Raw genomic sequence first — 19,241 nt, forward strand, 5'->3', positions numbered from 1 at the left:
CTTGTGTGATGACATGTCTTTTAGGGGTTTGGTTTTTTCTCGAGTGGTTGGGATCTGCGTTTGAATTTTTATTTTTTATTTATTTCCTCTGGCGGTCGATTTCTTTTATTTATTTTCATTTTGTCTCTTGCCAAGTGACTCCACTTGTATTGTTGTGTTATTGACGTAACTTATATAATAAACAAAATGATAACTGTCTGGTTTTATGAATAATTATAAATAAATAATGAGAATTATAGATAGCACAATGGTGATTAAAAAAAGATATTTTGAAAAAAATACTTGAAAAAAAGTCAGATTTTCTTGTCTTGTGTGTTTTTTACGTGATGATTATTAGTTGTCCACGATTATGATTATTGTTAATTAATGCAGAATTAGTGCAATCTTCGACTGTTCAGATGTAACCCATTCAAAAATATCACAGGGAATCAATATTTTTATTTTCAATTTAAAAGATTTATTTCAACAAATTAATTATAAAAATAATCATACCACATTTTAGAATAGATATCTTTGGAATGTTGTTTCGAAACAATGGCCTGATAAAGAAAATCTATTCAAAAGCAGAACAGGTTAAAATCAAGCTCCTATGAAAACTTTCCAATCAAGCACATTTGAAATGCATATGCTGCATTTGTTTAGCAATGATTATTTCATTCACATTTTTGGGACAAAGCAAAATATAGGGGAAAATCATAGAGACAGGTAGGGTTTTAGTTTAATTGATTGATTGTTTTTGTTGTTATTTTATATAAATTAATATGTAATTTTTCATTTAGACTCTACTCATAAAACAAGCGGAAACTACAATGGAAAATGTTCTTTAACTTTGTTAAGCAAGTTTAAAGTTATCATATCCGCCAAAAAATAGTATGTTGTTAACAAAATTAATAACCGGTCCTTTCCAGTTACAGATTTTTCTTTGGAAAGTAGAATACCGCCCCCAAGCGTCTAACATAAGTTATGTTAATGGCGCCGCCCTTGAACGCAGTTTTGACAAACGACACAATAATGATTGAAGTTTTTCTACGAGTATGAAAGTATAGCTCGATATCTGGCAGCAGAGACGTTTGTGTGAATTCCATACATGGTTAGAGAGTCAAATCGTAAGTAAACAAATGTTGCATTATTAATAATATCGCCATTTACGCACGCGCCTCAATCATGACTCAATGCAATGTACTATGCACATGTATGTATTGTACCACACACATAAATTAAAAGGCCCCTGGACCACCGTTATGGGCGTGGGCAGTCTCTTTGGGGAGGGGGACATGTTTATTATTGGTTCATTTAAGGGTTTTTTTAGGAACGATTTCTGTATCCTATAATCCTGCCACCACTTTTTCATTTGAAAATCAATTAGGCCTATGAATGATATAGTTCAGTTGATGTCGCTTTTGGTAAAAAATTAGTTGAATAAACAAATCAGTAAACAAAGTCTGGTTGTTTGTACAGTATACTAGTATTACTATTTACTTACCAAATAGTATTATTAGTAATAACAACTTGTTGTTGTAATGTTAACTCATTTTCGGGAGAAGTTTCTTGGGGCGCCGCCACTTTATCATTGGAAATGAAATAATAGGCCTATATAGTATCTACAATAATTCTAATTTACTTCAATGAGATATCTTTTTTTTGTAAAAATGTTAGTGGAAAAAGTTATCCCATTTTATGACTTTAGTTTTCAGAAATAATTAAAAACCTGTTTCACTTTAAAAGCCCCGCCCCCAATTTGAAACAATGGAAAGTGCACGCGTGTACGTGTACTCTCTCTCAGCCAATGATAGCCTCACGCGTGCACCTTTACATCAAAGATGGCAGCCAATGCAAGGGGGTCTACTATAAAGCATGATAATTGGATGTCAAAATAAATCTAAGAAACCTCAAAATTCCCCCAGACATGCCAGAGCGTAATGAACACCTCTCTCATATCTCTGGCTAACAATGTCGTGCAGGTGAAGAAACTTGGCCCAATTTCAGCCCTCTGCTTACCGACGAATTCTGCACTTACGATTACCATATTCTACTTATGTACATGCAAGCGCCAAATTTCTGCGCTAGTTTCGTAAAAGCATAGAATGCCTACTAGTGACGTGGTGTACGCACGTGCAAAAATTCCCTCCCAATAAAAAACCATGAAATACACTTGACGTAAGCACAAAATTCCTTGCTTCTGGTAAGCAGAGCCATGAAATTTGGCCCTGATCTTTATCTCCTATTTCTTGTCTTCCTTAGATTCACCTGTTGACCCGTCTTCTCGTTGCCGATGCATCCATTGACAGTCTACTCTTCTACTGCAAGAACATCTGCATGTAATCGTCAAGTTTGCTGGTTTGCAAAAGCTGGTATGTATACAGTACTCCGAGGCAGATATTGATGCGGTAGCACCAGTGGTGTGATAAATTAGATAAATTTAGAATAAGCCACTTCGGAATTCCACCTGCGCATGTCTGTTACTGCTGACAAGGCTATTTGTTGCTCTCTAGTGACCTTTTGACAATACCCGCTGGTATTACGGGAGATAGACAAAATGCGTTGTCAGCAGTAACAGACATGCGCAGCTGGAATTCCACAGTGGCTTATTATGGTTGATATTAAAGGATTACATTATACATTGTCACAGACTAGTATCATGGGCTTCAAGCCTGAAGTCTTTTAACATTTACGTTACTTAGGCTATAAAGAGGGAGCTGTTTTCAAAATGTTTTATCTTATCAACAGCTCTCCATTGCTCATTATCAAGTAAGTTTTTATGCCAACGATTATTTTGGGTAATTACCAATAGTGTCCAGTGGCTTTACATGGGGTCAAACAGCACTTACATGTACATGTGATGTACAGCCCATGACTCATGCACTACTGAATGCAGTATGTGGGTTTGTAGTCGTTTCATGTGTTTGCGTTTGCTTTGTTCTTACTCAGATTCCAGCACAGCCCAGCATCATGTACATGTATCTGACGATCTCTGAGAGTGAGAACTAAAGCCATCAGCTTTGATCAGAGTCTCTCCTCCCAAGATGCCCTTCCCAAGATGCCCTTCCCAAGATGCCCTTCCCGAGATGCTCTTTCCAAGATGCTCTTCCCAAGATGCTCCAAGATGTCACTGGAAGAAGAAGAAGGAGAGAGAAAGAAAAACATTGTTTGTACAAGAGCAAGATTCTTAAGGATATCAGCCATTTGATGTGCACCTTGTGAGATGCAACATTGGAAGGGACAGTGATGAACTTGCTACCCCATGGGTCACTATGGGGTCATGTTTGGTCTTTTTAAGGACCACTTCACAGTTGGAGAACTGTAGACCTGATGATGACTCAAATATCTGAAAATCAAGATTCAGATCTGAAAAAGTTTGAAAGGATTTTGGGAACAATTCAAACAACTCCCCTGTATAACAGACCTTTCTCAAACTTAGTAGTATTTAACATTTGATGAGCAATCCTGTTGGCAAGTCATTGTGTCACCTGCAAGCAGTGCGCCTTTTAAAACTCAACCTACTAATTGTCATTTAAACTGAACCTCACTATTTCAGTGTCTAAAAGAAATTCTGCGGGCAGAAAATAGAATTTAGAATGAAGCAAAAGACATGGTCACAACTTTGTATTCTTATTTTGCATAAACAGAAAACAAAATGAAGTTTGCAACATTCATGGTAAAATATTGTGAACATTCCAACTTCCCAACAGGATCATAAAACCAAACCAAACTGATCCATGTACATAGCCCAGACCATAGACCATGTGACCTGTGACATCATTTGTTTACAAAAGAGACACAGAGTCTGGACTTCCTGCAGGCAGGAATTGTACACAGCCTAATGGAACAAATCATAAAATCTTATATTTTATGGAGATTGCTCTGTCTAATTCTTATCAACTTTTGACACTTTGTCAGCAATAACTTTCACCCCAGATTCAAGTATTGGCTTTTTATGCAATAGCCATTGACCTTGTACACACCAAACGGAATTCAAAACAAAATGGTGGCTACCTGTTTTGATTTTGAATCAGAAATCTGTCATATTTGTTTGCAAATTCAGGTGGGACTTTAAACTATTATGAGAGCATTCATTGAGACATGGTGTGGGACTTAGTAGATACCTTCACGATTAATAACACGGTTAGCAATATAATAGCCCTACACCTGTACACTGTACAGTATCTTATTAATTATTATTTAAATATTATTTTAAAAGGTGCATCACCCAAGTCTTAGCTTTACAAAAAAAAATGTTAAGAGGCAATTTAGAAATTGTAAAATGAATTGCATATAAAATTCGATCTTTTGAAAATCTTTTACTTTACTGGCTACGAACCATAGCGCTTCAACACACAATCTCAGTTGCTACTAGAGTGGCCTTTTAAATTCCATAATTAATGATTAAGTGCAAATATCAAACTGTATGCCATGGGAGAAGCCATGGCTTCTGTACAAATCCAGACCTGGTGAAACATATTGTAACAATTTATGCAAGACATGCACACTTTCCATAGTGAATTAAGAGCACACTCTTGTGTTGTGGACTCTACATGTGAGGTAATGCCAGGTCCAACAAATATGAGAGCTCTCTATCTTAAAGTTTGTTTCTTCCACTTTCCAATGAAAATTCTAAGTAACTGCCCTCATCCTAGAAAACTATTAATTCCAATTTTGAAGCATATTATTATCATAAAATCTGGGTGATGCATCTTTAAGTTTAAGGTCTTTACATGTAACTGTAATTTGTTTATTTGAACACAGCCTCTCACAAAAAGTTTTTTTTTACGTGATTTTTAAATTGATCCACTCATTGACGTAACTGACTATCAATAGAGAAGGCACTTTGATGCAGCGTTTAAATTGGCAAAACAAACGCCTTTTGTTATTGATATTTTAAGTGAACAAAATTTCAAAAAAATTGTCTTGGTCTTCAGAGTATTAGACCAAACTTGACTAAATTGGCATGCACTTTTTGAGCTAATCCTGGTTAAATCCTGCTAAATGGTTTATGTTTTAGTGCCATACATAAATGTAGAAAAAACATAATACATGTACATTTTGGCAAATTTGTTTTGCACATGGATATTTTTTATAACTTCTGAATACTAGTTCACTTCAAAAAATATTAATTCACTTCAATAAATACTAATTCACTTCCATAACAGTGGCACCTGCTGGTATGTAGGATATGAACTGTCTGTAGCTATCGGGCAAGCTCAGTGGTCTAGTTGTAAGACATCTGCTCCAGAAGGGCAAAGATTGTGGTTCGAATCCAACCCAAGTAACAGGCCTCTGGATTTATTTCATAGGGAAAAGTACTGAGTAGGTCTATACAATGGTTAACACAGATCGGTAGGGTAAAACAAAACACCTTGAGTACTAATTGAGCTTTTTTTTTTTACCAGTTTTTGTGAGAGGCTGTTCATAATGAGTACTGTGTACATAACTAGTAAATTATTTCTATTCCATGTAAGTTAGGTAAGGGCATAGAGTTATATATAGGAACTAGAGGGCGCACTGGTCTATATACGCGAACCGACATGCACGCACCCGGCCATTTTCTAAGTTGACAAAACATGCATCGCACAATGTAGTTTTATGCTGCCATTTTGTAAGTTGACAAAACAGTATTGTGTAGCTTTCACTAAACACAAACTCCAACGTGTGTTTCATATTCAACATGCGTACAGAATGGCGCGCGCGTGTCTCCTTACAGTCCTGTCGCGTTTGCGCAAGAAGCATCGCCAGTGCGCCTTTAGTTCTTATCTATGGGAGAGGGTGAGTTCAATGAGCGCTGTTGGTAAATATAGCTGGGTACAAGATTGGTTATTATTAGAACAAAGAAGGATCAAATAGAAGCTCAGCAGCTTCACTGAATTGAAATATCAAGTTTTTCTGAAACCTAAAATTTACACAGACGTTTTCCTTTGCAAAGGGAACTCCCTGTGTAAGATGCTCTATAAATGGACACCCATTATTAGGCAACTGACTTTGTTGTATGCATATTATGACAATTTCAGGTAAACCTCTCAGCCTTTTTGTACGATTTGTTAACTTATTTACAGACTCAAAGATCTTTATAATTTCTCTAAAGAACCATCTTCTTTCACAACTATGGTGTGCTGGCAAAATTCCAGTTATAATACCTGGGCACCAAACTGACATAATTCTGACAGTTCAGTTAATTTCAACAAGGTGTTTTTGTACAATTTATAAAGCAGTTCTGTATAAAGCTAGCAGTTTTTGTGCTCAACTGTGGTCCGCCGGCTGAATGCCAGTTCAAATTACCTAGGACCAGCTAAACTCATATCCAAGTGTTGCAACTGGCTAGTTGGTTGCTTCTTATAGAGCAACTCAAACACCAATGACTGGCTTGAAAATCAAGTCCAATATAGTCCAATTTCTTTTAAGAAAAAGACAAGTTGAAATATTTTGCTATTGAAGCGTTGAGGGCAAAACATGAAACAGACATGATTTAAGTTACTAAGGTTAGAACTGTTCTCAAGGACCATATCTCGACCAATCTTGTACCCAGAACCTTTTCATTTTCCCTGGTCATTTTTTTGTTCATAGTCTTGGATCTTCCTTTTACACATTGAAAACTCTGGTGATTCATTTATACATGTAACTTAAAAATTATTTTCAATCAAAATCCCTTTCATATCTGTTATTAATGAGACATTTAATTGTACTTTACCAACAGCTCATGAATGTATCCCCTCCCCTTTCGGCACCCCGGTGCATGCAAGCCATCCTGGTGCTCGCACGAGTGTTCTCCGCCCGCAGGTGTCGGCAGGCTGGTCGGTGAGTTGCCCTCTATCTGCATTTGACTGGCGTTTGGCTGTTTGTGATGTGTCATCTTTCCCGATCCTGTAGTCTGGATGAATCAAGGACCCAAAGTTGGCTACAACATGGTAGGGTCTTTTGAACTCTAATAATCAGTTTCTTTCCATAGAGTCAAGGATGTACCTGTCCTCCATTCCAGGGATTGCTCATGGAGAGAAAACCTTCAACCCTGCTGTGAAACTTCTCCCTGGAGATTTCAGGAGTTCATGTTGCATCATGGTCTTTCAATCAATGAGAATGAATTTTGTACAAATATGGAACATTTTGTGATGTATTTCTCAGGAGTTTGTAAATGCAATATAAGATAATAGTCACATCAGTAAGCCGTTCATGTGGTTAATTGTCTCACCAACTCGTGTTAAACTCTGCTTAATATTGTGCATAAAATCAAGTCCCACAATTAAGTGGACTCAGTTTTAAAACAAAAATTTGCAATTCATCATGGTATAAAAAATCAACAAGAGTAGGAACAAATAGTTGTTTGCAACAAAAGTATTTAGGTTACGCCAATTAGCAAAAATGAAATGCCAAAATTCCTTGAGATGAAAAATACACAAATAGAACGCATTTTCACAAAAAAACAACTTCCAAATTGAGGAGACCTTTGTAAGCACAAACAATGATCAACTACAATCAAGTAAGGTTGTAGTTGTCTAAAATCATCAGTCACTTTAAAATAGCCACAAAATCCTTAAGTATTCAACAAAAAATCAAATCCCATTTTAAATGTCACTTTAAAACTCATTTAAAAATCTCTTCCAAAAAAATGTAACAAAAGATTCAGTTTGGAAAATAAACTAATTTGAATTGTTTTCAAAACTGGGGTTGAAAACACTTTTTAAGCTCAAAGTAAACAAAAACCAGACAAAAGTAAACTTTTTTGAAAAATAAAATTTAAAAATTGAGTTGAAGTAGCTGCCATTTTGTACACATTGCACGGATAGTTTTGTTCAAACTGAAAACCCAGGCAAACAATCCAAAGCCTTCTCATGTTTCTATGAAGTATTTATAATTAATCAATAATGTCTACATTTAAAATACTAAAACGATGCGAGGCAATTATAGATTTCAGTGAAGTTCTCTTAACAACAAAATGATGTTAAAATGAGAATGAAATAAGAAAGTTAATGTGAATCTACACATTTGAGGACATAGTGTCCATTGTTTCTATATCCATACATTTTAAAAGGTTCATAAAATGATTCAACCAAAGCAGTTGAATCTTGAACTGAATTTCTTGTGCCAAAATCTTTCCGCCAATTGAAACTTTGAGATGATTGAACAAATCGACAAAACTAATACGGCTCGAATAAAACTGAAGTAAACCTTTAGGGCTTGTCTGTTTCCCAGACAACATGTGAATTCACCATTTCAAAGGCACTAGTCTATTTTTGACCAAGCCTCATTTGGGTTCTCAATCAATTGTGTTTGAGGAAAACCAAGATGGCAGATCTGTTAAAAGATCTGTATCTACTTAGTGATGAAACTGAAATTATTAACTAACTTGTAGCTCCTCAAATCAGTATTCAGTCTTAGGTCTCTAAAACTGAGGATAATTTGTCAAAAATGCCGGTTTACATTTGGATGGCACCGGCTAGACTACATCAAAGGGTCCCACACCAGGGGAACGTAAAGTAGCCAAACTCTTCTAGTCTCTGTAGAGAGATGGCCTGGTGTGCTAAGGTAGAGCACCATACTATAAACTAGGGCTGCACATGGGGCGATGTGGTGGGTCCCTCAGTATCGACCGGTAAAACTGTGGTGTCGACACAGGGGTCCCAGTCCTGTTAGATAGGTCCATAGTAACTTTAATTGAAGTAAGAATTCATGTACTGTAACTATACATCCTCAATAATGTGTATCTAGGAGTAGTATGCATAACCGGTAGTCTTCAATCAAAGGCAATACCAAGCAGGGTTTTCAAACAATGATAAACTATAAGACAAAGAAGGAGTTGTTACAGTGAAACTGCAACAACCTGTGAACTAAGGTTACTTTACATCAAGGCATTGACAAAACTCAAAACCAGTGTTGACCAATTTTAGTGGTGGGCTCTAAATCCACCAACATAACCAAGGGTGAGCAGACCAACCAAATTATTCATGTTTAGAAATGGGGACCTTCATTGCAGTCGTGCAATCTGGGGGAAATCTGTGCTGGTATAGCACAGGGTACATGTATGTTGCTCAGAGTTCTGGGCGAAATTTGTTAGTTCTTGGCAGACCTGCCTGGCACCCCCCACCTTTGCAACAAAACGGCTAAGAACCATTAAATACTGTAATTATTGATCGAGCAGACGTCTCATTCTGTGTCAAAAAGTACAAATTTTGACACAGTGCGTACATGTCAATGCCTTGAATGTTTATCAGACTTAGGTATCAGAAACTTGGAAAGATTCTGTTCAGGCCTGGGGTGTGGTACTACATAAAGTTACAGTTTAATTTAGCTTAGTCAGCAAAATAGATGGGGAGCTTAAACCTGACAATTCTGATGAAAGAAATGTGTGGTTATTGCATGAAATTGGTCTCATGGAGAATTCTTTTAGAGGAAAGTGGACATGGTATTGTTTTTAATTACCAATCCTAAACAGTTAAAAAAAAGAATTTTTTAGAAGTAGTTGCCAACTATTTGGTAAAGTAATCTGAACAAAAATTGTACCAATGTCAGTACCACAGGCCTGAAATTAAATCTTCAAAACATCAACCAAAACCTCAGCATTTGAGTCCTGAAAGTTCTTCACCTATGCTCAAATAAAGAAGCGAAAAGCTCAGCCTCCTTGCTGACTTGAAGGGATTTTGCATCAAGTGGATTACGAATGTGTAAAGACAGGAGATAAGGAAGCATGCAAATCGAAATTATGACAAATGAAGAAATGCAATAGTTACAATCAATAACCTCGTTAATTAAATAGTTACAATCAATAACCTCATTGAAGCAGAAATGAAACTGTCTCCTTGCAGATATAAGAGTTGCTTTAACACGCTTGATGAGGGGCTGGACAAAGAACTGGCATGTAGCTCTTTCAAGACTGCATAGAAGATTATACATGATACTGAAGTTGCCTTAATATAGGGCCTACTGCTTAAGATAACTGCAGCATGAACCTGAACTGAGCATCAGTGCAATGTCACATCTGTTGCTGAATACTATCAGACAATACTGTAGTCAACTGTCCAATGGCACTTGAATTGAGGTGAAGAACTTTCAGGACATTATAAAAACCCTGCTTGGTATTGACCAAACCTTGTTCCAGCTGTTGCCCCAAGATGGGCAAAGCGACTAAAAAACAGCAACAATTCGTGATTGTGCTGGTTCCCAATGTACCACATACAGCAGTACATGCTGTATAACAGTGAAGTCAAGGTATCAGACTGTAATGATGACATACATTACAATTGTCAATCTGGTTTAGTTTAGACTCTTCTTCTGTAATGTACAAAGTGCAGCTTTGGGAAAAAACTGCAACCACATGAGAAAGTACATGCTGTGCAATGTTGAAGTTAAGGTGTGTAGCTCACCAAGGTAAAAATCCACCTTGAATAGACTTTGAATAGAGACTGTACATTACAGACTGATGTGGAAATCAAGGTGCCAGACTGTATATAATGGAAACTCAAGCATGTCAAGTGGGTTCAAATATGGACTCCTTGCCTGTGGCAAACAAATGTTAAAATCTACCGTGGAAAGACTCTAAAGTTATACCACAGTACACACTATTTGAAGAAATCAAGGTGCCAGACTGCATAAAACAACTTTAAGTGGGTTCAAAAAAGGACCCCTTGCTTGTAGCAAACAGGGTTGCCTGTAGCAAACAGGGTTAAAAACCCATCTTGTACGAACTTAAAGTACAGATTACAGCACACGCTGTTAAATGGAGTAGTAAAAGAGTCAGAGTATAATGCACAGGCCTACACGTACAGAAGTATGTCAGGTTAAAATACATGTAGGAACCCTTTTTATTGTCTACTGAGGGAAACTAAATCCAGTTTTGATAATATTAATCTGACTTCACCTGAATATCCAAGTTGTTTGGTTACGCTACCTTGAAACAAAGAGGTAGATGGATTGATTTGGGAACGAGGTTTGTATTGGCCTATCGTCTATTTGGTTTTGCCGTGTTCCTAATCAAGAAAATGAGCATAAAGTAGGTACATGTCTATGGATGCACTTAAAGCGCAAAATTGTGCTTAAGGTTACCAGCCAAACTGCTATGTCACATGGTACAATTTGTGACTGGTATCAGACAGCTCATTTCTGCTAATTGAGCCCCAAACCGCGTTTTGGATGAGCCTACAACCAGTGTTTGTGTTTCTAACACATTGTGCGTTTAACATTATGGAACCAACTTTCCATTGTTTTAGATCATTGTGAGAACATTGCATTATACACATCACTCATTAGGCATACCAGACCAGTTGATGTATACATTGACACTTGTTAATGTGGATTACGTGAGACAACTTAGATACATACAATGTAAGCCTACTTTTCTGCATTTAGATTCTGTGTATCGGACACAATGTGTGTCACATATACAAACATCGGAACACATGAAAAGCACTTTCCATTGCCTTAGATCAGGTTGTTCATGTGATGTGACCTAGGAACAATAATTGGCAATCCTATAAATGACGATAGGTCAATATCCTTTGATTGAAGACTACCACTAAGCTCCATGTAGTAGAAGGCTGTATACATCATTGGTCTTAAAGTATGGGACGACAAGTACTTGATCCAGATTCAGAGTGGAGTATTGTAATTTCTCCATGATTAAAACAATAAAATCATTTAGTATTGGACAAGATCTGAATCTCCTGTTTCAAACAAAAGTTTAAGCCTAGAAGAATTTCATGAAAGAACTTTACTTCTGTTTCGGGGGAGGGGGGCCAACCTATTTATAATTGAGAAATATTGAAAATATTTCTGCATGTTCCTTGAATGATATTACAAATTGTACACAGGGAATAAGTTTGATATGGATGGACAGAATGTATAAATGGGGCAAAAAATTGCTGTAAATTGAAAAGCAGTGAATTAAAACTGCTCACTTTAAAAAATTGGAAATAAAAAAGAAACCCATTGGACTGTTACTTACGTCCTGAAGCTTCACAGTATTTTTTCACTCTCAATGTTTTGAGTATGTTTGCTTCATTGACCCCTTGCCTATAAACTGCAATCCTTGGGGTCAATGGAGACATGCATAAAGTGCCTTTACAACTCTTAGCCAATGGTAGGTCAACCTTTGACCTCAATGAGGGCACTGTTTGTTCGAGTGACATCGTGTGCAAGGGGTCCCTCAAATCAAAATTATTCTATGAACCCTGAATACTTCCCAATGGTGTATACAGCCTAGTAACTACATTAATTTATTTGTTTTAATACTTAATTTGTCATGGTCACTTTCAGTCATGTGATGGTCAAGGTTAAACTATAATCATTTGGTCATAGTCCCTGTATCCAATAACAGTAGTGGATGCTAATAGTCATTGTACTAAAAGGAACCAGACTATTACTCTTCCAGCCTTGATTTGGTTACATTGATTTGTATGAGAGAAATATCAGGGATTTAAACTTTCTTTAACACACAATGGTACAGCCACTTGTGTGAACAGGGAAGTTAGTTACAGTCACTAGTGTGAACAGGGTTAGGTTAGGGTTAGGGTTTAGCTTACAGTATTTACAGAATGCAGGCATGTCATAGCTGTTCACGATTCATCACGGATAATTCAGAATTTTGAGAAGAATTTCTAGAGACAAAATGATACCCTCTGGGCTTTTAGAAAATTATTTTGTAGGTCGATTACACTTTTTTTTTTTTTTTTTAAGAAACCTCAAATACAGAAAGTTGTTCAACATGGCAGCTTGGGTCAACAGACAGTCAACATTTGTTATCAGTGCACAGGAAATTGTTCTTAGTTTTAAATACACAAAACTGTCTACTTTTAACACAGACTAAGGTTTTGAATTGAATCCATTTAAAGATTGCCCAAGTGTGGACTGTTTCTGTTCACACACACATAATCCATCTGGGACAGATAGGCTACCATAACCCAAGTGAGGATTACTTTTTGTACACGAATTTATTGTTTATTGTAGGCAGATGAAAAACAAACTGGATTAGATAGCCCAATTGTAGATTCGTTCGGTACAATGCTTTCCGTTTCCAAAATATGAACATCCAATTAGAACTGGAAGCCCAGATACAAATGTAGGGACTCTTTTTTTCTGCATACAAAGCAAGAGTTTAGTTAAAGAAATTCAAACTGGAACAGGTAGCCCAATTGTTAATGTTGTTGTAGGTGGGCCCTCTTTTGTACACAGGTTAGTTTGTACCTGGACTAGGTGTTACCTTTATACACAAAACCTTTAGTACAAATTAGGAAATAAATACACTGTCTCAAAGGTCAAAGGTCAAATACACAGTTGAGTTAAGGTCAAGTTGTGCGTAATTTAACAAAACCTATAGCAGGCTCTGGGAACAAACACTTGAGGAATAAAAGAAATGAATGTGTATTGATATGGTACAGCATTGGTGCTTCATGACATGTAATCCATGTATGAACTTCGAGTACATTACATTCAGAGCTCATTTCCCTTGAGGGTAGGAGGCTCAAGCTTTCAACCCAACTTCAGCTTATATTCCAGGAATGATGAGCAAGTGACAAAATGTCCCAGTAAAATATGGAAACAGTTTCTTTTACTTGTAAAGAAAGTTGAATCATACAATGTAGGACAAACGCCTGGGTGGATTTAGTTTCATGCAAGGGTATACTATGCTTTCTCAAAATAGGCATGGATGCGCAAACAATTTGCGTTCGTTGATACAATAGACACCATGAGCTCAAACTTTCATTTGTGATCGACTCTTGAGGAGTTTATTCCTTGATTCTTAAATATGTTAGTCGCACTAATTTGCCAATGCTGTACCTTATCATGAGGTCATAAAGGAACAATCTACCCTAATGCTGTAGAGAGATTGACTAGGACCCTTCCTCAAGAACCAACGCTGCCTCTTAACTTAATAGACAAAATGTTGGGTGTGATTAGGGCAAAACAATTGATTTGTGAATCATAATTCTCACAGTATAATTACTCTCAAAGTCGGAGGTAGTTTGTAGTATGTTTTCTGACATCGTAAAAAAGAAATGATGTTTTCAAATCACTTGATCTAGAGAAAGGAAACCTTAACCTGTTGTCAGTTAGTTGTTATGTTCAATTTACCAATGAACTTCAGAACCTTGTAGGGGTAGTGTAGATTGTTCCATTTAACTGTAGGAACTTAAAGGCAGTGGACACTATTGGGTATTACTCAAAATAATTATTAGCATAAAACCTTACTTGGTAACAAGTAATGGGGAGAGGTTGATAGTATAAAACATTGTGAGAAACAAAGTAAAGTTGTTTCCGAGAAAGAAGTAATTTTCCTCGAATTTGATTTCGAGACCTCAGATTTAGAATTTGAGGTCTCAAAATCAAGCATCTGTAAGCACACAACTTCGTGTGACAAGGGTGTTTTTTTCTTTCATTATTATCTCGCAACTTCGACGACCGGTTGAGCTCAAATTTTCACAGGTTTGTTATTTTATGCATATGTTGAGATACACCGAGTGAGAAGACTTGTCTTTGACAATTACCAATAGTGTCCAGTGCCTTTAAAAGACCATTCTAGTTTTGTAGATTGTTCCCAGGGCCTGCTTATAAGGTTTACATGTGAGCTTAGTGTATAGTGGTTATGCATACAGCATACTCCGATACACATGAGGATGTATAGTAATGTGTACAGTGCATGAATTCATCAAAACTTCAATTAATCTTACCATGGACATAATACAGGCAGGACTGGCAAACCCTGTGTCAATAAAAGGCACCATAGTTTCCCTTGATACTGAGGGGCAGATTGAATAAGGGCGGATCCAGGCCCATGTAGGGGGGTGTAAATTGGCCGGACGTCCTGTTGAAAATGGAAGAAAATGGGGAGGGGCAATTTGTATAGAAACAAGTATAGAAATTTGAATAGAACTCATAAATACAATCCATGTAGATGATGAAGAAGTCCAGATGGATAACTTTGACATTGTAATGTTGAAATATTATCACATTTGAGGAAAACTTATTTCACAAATAAAAAACAACCCCTTTGTGCTAATTGTACATGTACATAAAACAGTGTGATGTGTACAACAGCCAAACTAAGAAACAAATGCACATGCAGGCCCAATATCATAAAGCTACTTATGAAGTACATCAAGTAACTAAGCATAACAAAATTATTCTTACCAGAATAAGGTAACCCATCCATTGTACCATTTCACATACTGTGACTGGTATTTTTTGCTTAGCAGAAAATGTGTAAGCAATAATATTCTTTGTGCAAGGAGCTCTAAGGAATTGGGCCCGTATAGTATTTGGTATTCCTTGAGACCAATGAGGAAATAGGTTACTAGCAAGTGATCTATTCCCAAATCTAAAAATGTTAGAAAGTTTGTTCTTTGAAAATGACAAGCTAAGCATGATTTATCTCTCCTCCAAGCAGAATTGAACAAACAGATTCTGTTACAGATTGGTAATTGGTAACTAGAGAATTAACAAACTGCTCACTACAGAGTACCATAGCAATTACAATCACTTATTGTATGAAAGGAAAACTTAGAACTGTAAGATTGAAAAGTTTGCCCCTCCCCTACGTTGTGAACAGAAACATATAGTGACAATCCACTAGGGTGGGTGAAATTAACAGGACTATCCGGCACACACACTGCCCCAGAGAAGAAGTAGGGGGAGATTCAACTGAAGCGTTGAATCTCCACTGGATCCGCAAAATTCAAAATTACCACCACATCGTCAAGAAATGGCGCCACAAACTGAGTCTGGTGCTAAGTAATGGCACACTAGGACCACACTACAGAAGCTACTCAAAAACAATGCTGAAGTGACACAATAGAATAAAAAAAGACACCTAACAATGGAATCAGTAATAGTTGATGGCAACTTTTAAAATGGTTATTGAAAGAACTGGAAACTCTGGTGCATGGAACTCTACTAAACATACATGTACCTTCATTTGGAAATTACATGTATAACTCCCACAGATTTACATTTGTTGGACTAAAAATGGTGTTAAATGCTAAATTTGCGTTGCATTCCCTTGCATTTTAGTTAAAGAGTTCTCAAGTATGTTTGAACGAGCGATCCATGAGTACATAATGGAATACATGTATTTGTACATGTGTGGTCCAAACATTCTTGACACTAACTTTGGGACTCTCGAAATGATAAATGTTGCCTTGTGAAACACTAGAAATACATGTACTTTGCACATTGTAGGTGTACATGTAAGCGATGTAAATAATTTGGGTGTGAAATTTAAATTAGTGTCTTGCATTGTTTTTGAGTAGCAAGAAGAGTTTGGCATACTATAAACTGTACTGAATAGTATTTACGAGGAGTTACAAGTTGAACTTTAAGCACTTCATGGTGAATTCAGCCCACTTCAAAAGTAATCGATAAAAATATCAATCGGCGGAGAAAGCACAAGTGTAAACCAATCAATCAAATGAATCTAATAATTGCCTCAAATCACAACAAAATAAGTAGACATTTAAATTCAAATAGTGAAATGTAAATAGAATCATAAATGGCAGCCTCTTCAGCTAACGATACAGCTCTAAAAAGTTTGAAATGTTACAAACAATAATGCAAGAAATTCTGGTTGAAAAAGACCTAAAAATAGACTTAAAAATGGAATGAACTTCATGTTCCTGCATTGACTGATGGTTTTCAAATAGCATTTTACTTTGAGCTTAAACTACTACAAAAAGCTTAAAACTGCAACCCAAATAGTACATCCATAGTAAAGAAATGTCGGCAACCTTCCAAAATATTTCCTTAAACCATTTAGATCGTACCGAACGCAGATGTTCAACTTAGCGAACAATTTGTTGCAAACATTCGGAAATGATTCTTAGTTTCAAATGTTTGTGCTAACGAACAAATACCTCAAACCATTTAGAATGTTACATTTGAACGCAGACGTCAAAGTAACGTACAATTGTTACTGAACTAAATCTTGGTATCTGAAATGATCCTCAGCATCAACTGTTTGTGCTTACAAACACATACCTCAAAAATCTTTCCTTTAAACCAGTTAGATTCTACCGTTTGAACACAGATGTTCGAAGTAACGTACAATTTGTTGCAAACATTCTTAATTAGCTCTTAGTCCGAGCTGTTTGTGCTGCAACACCCACCTATAACATGTAGCAATGAACACAAACATTGTATTCATTTCGCAAATGGAATTAGTCTACAAAAGTTGCTAAGTGTCAACAGAAACTTGATAATTAGTTTTAATCCATGTAAAGGGTGATCCTTTACTTGTTCCAAGTACTCTTGAATTATTTTAACTTGCGACGTAAAAAAAAACCATGATGAAAAACTCTGTAAATTTTAAAGTACATAAATGTACACTACTAAATTTATGCACAACTTTAAGCAGAGATTTAATGAGTTATTACATGAGACATTGCCCTGTATGTTCAGCTGAAAGAAATGTGACTTGTATATCTAAAGATTGCGTTAAACTGTTGTAGAAAGCTCACAAAAATGTTCCCTATTTGTTATAAAAATTCATCTGATTTGATTTAAAGCCATGATGCAATTATGTAACTTCTTTAATAACCAGGTTGAGAGATTTCAGAGTTGGCGTTGTGGGCGTTTCTCGACATGAATAATTCCGAGAATGGTGGATAGACTACATCCGACTCTATGGTTAAAGTTAACTGATTATTAGAGTTCATTAGATCCTTCCCTGTTATGGTCAACACAGGGCGCCTTGGCCACACAGACTTAGTCTTGGGACTTGCTGAACACATTGCTGTAAGCCACTCACTGGTTGGTGTTGATTAGAGGGCACTCACTGACTAAGTCTGCTGACACCTGTGGGCGGGGAACACTTGTGTGAGCATCAGGGGGGGCTTGCATTCACTGGGGTGCTACTCCCTTTTTTTATTTTTTTTAAAAGGTCAAAGTTCAAAGGTCAAATTTAAATTTTAATATGAATATTCATGAACACATGTGAATAAATAACAAGAGACATGAACTCTGGTGTGTATACTTAGTCTTTATTTCAGACTCTGCTGCCCCTCTAAGTGTGTACTGCCCTCTAAGTCCTTACCCTCCCCATATATAAAGTCCCTAGCCCCCCCCCCCCCATAATGCATCTGCTTTCTATTTCAATACAAGTTGCAGCACTATTTTATATGTGGACTTAAAGGGAAGGTACTATTTTTCAAGGAGTTTAAGTTGTCTAACAAACTTCATAGAAGTTGTAACAGTTTATACATCTCTTTTAGAGATAAAAATGCAAGTTTTTATTGCATTAAAATGCTCAAATAGTGTGACTTTTGGTCAAAATTGTGCAACTCTTTTAGAGATAAAAAACATAAGTTTTTCTTACGTTAAAATGCTCAAACAGTACAACAAATTTGGTTGAAATTGTGAGCATCTTTCAGAAACAAAAATGCAAACTTATCTTGCATTAAAATGCTCAAACAGTTTGAACTTTGGTAAAAATTGTGCCACTCTTTTAGAGATGAAAAACACAAGTTTTTCTTGTGTTTAAATGGTCAAACAAGATAACAACAAATTTAGTTGAAGTTGTCAGCCATGTTTTTTGTCATTAGAATGCTGAAACAGCATAACAAATTTGGTTGAAATTGTTAGACAACTTTTAGAGATGAAAACGCAAGTTTTTTCTGCGTTTAACTGCTCAAACAGCATAACAATAATGCTCAAATTGTAAGACACCTCTGTCAGGTGATAAAGTTCACACATTTTGATTTTTCCAAGAAGTTCTTTCAAACTTTCAAAAGAAAAACGTGCCTCCTTGAACTTTCACAATTTTGTGAGAAAACACACATGCTGGTTTCATGTGTTACAATAAGATGTTGTCCAACAACTCATTGTAGTTTTTGCAGAGAATTGTTTCCATTAGTAAAGGTTATTGAACCTTGTGACCTTTTTGGTCGTAGTTTGATAACATTGTACCTTCCCTTACACTCACCGTTCACATATATACAAGAAGTGTTTCGGACCTTTATCACGCCATCTTGTTGGACAAAGCAACTTGTTTTGGTAATTTGGGAAAAAAAATACAGTTTCTATTGCATACTATGACGCTAAAACTTGGCACTTTTTTCTAAGTTCAGGTGATCCGATTTGCGGTTTCATCATCTGAGTACATATAGATAACACTGGTATTAAGTAAGGATACTTTCGATATCACCAAATGGTAAAACTCTCTTTTGAGTATGTGCTGTTCCAATGGAACCTGTGTACTCAATGATTTCAGACAGTATGATGTGTCCATTGTACGGACACTGGTGATGCCTCGTAGTTGAAACAACTATCTGATT

The sequence above is a fragment of the Asterias amurensis genome, chromosome 14 (genome assembly GCF_032118995.1).
Source record: "Asterias amurensis chromosome 14, ASM3211899v1".
NCBI lineage: Eukaryota > Metazoa > Echinodermata > Asteroidea > Forcipulatida > Asteriidae > Asterias > Asterias amurensis.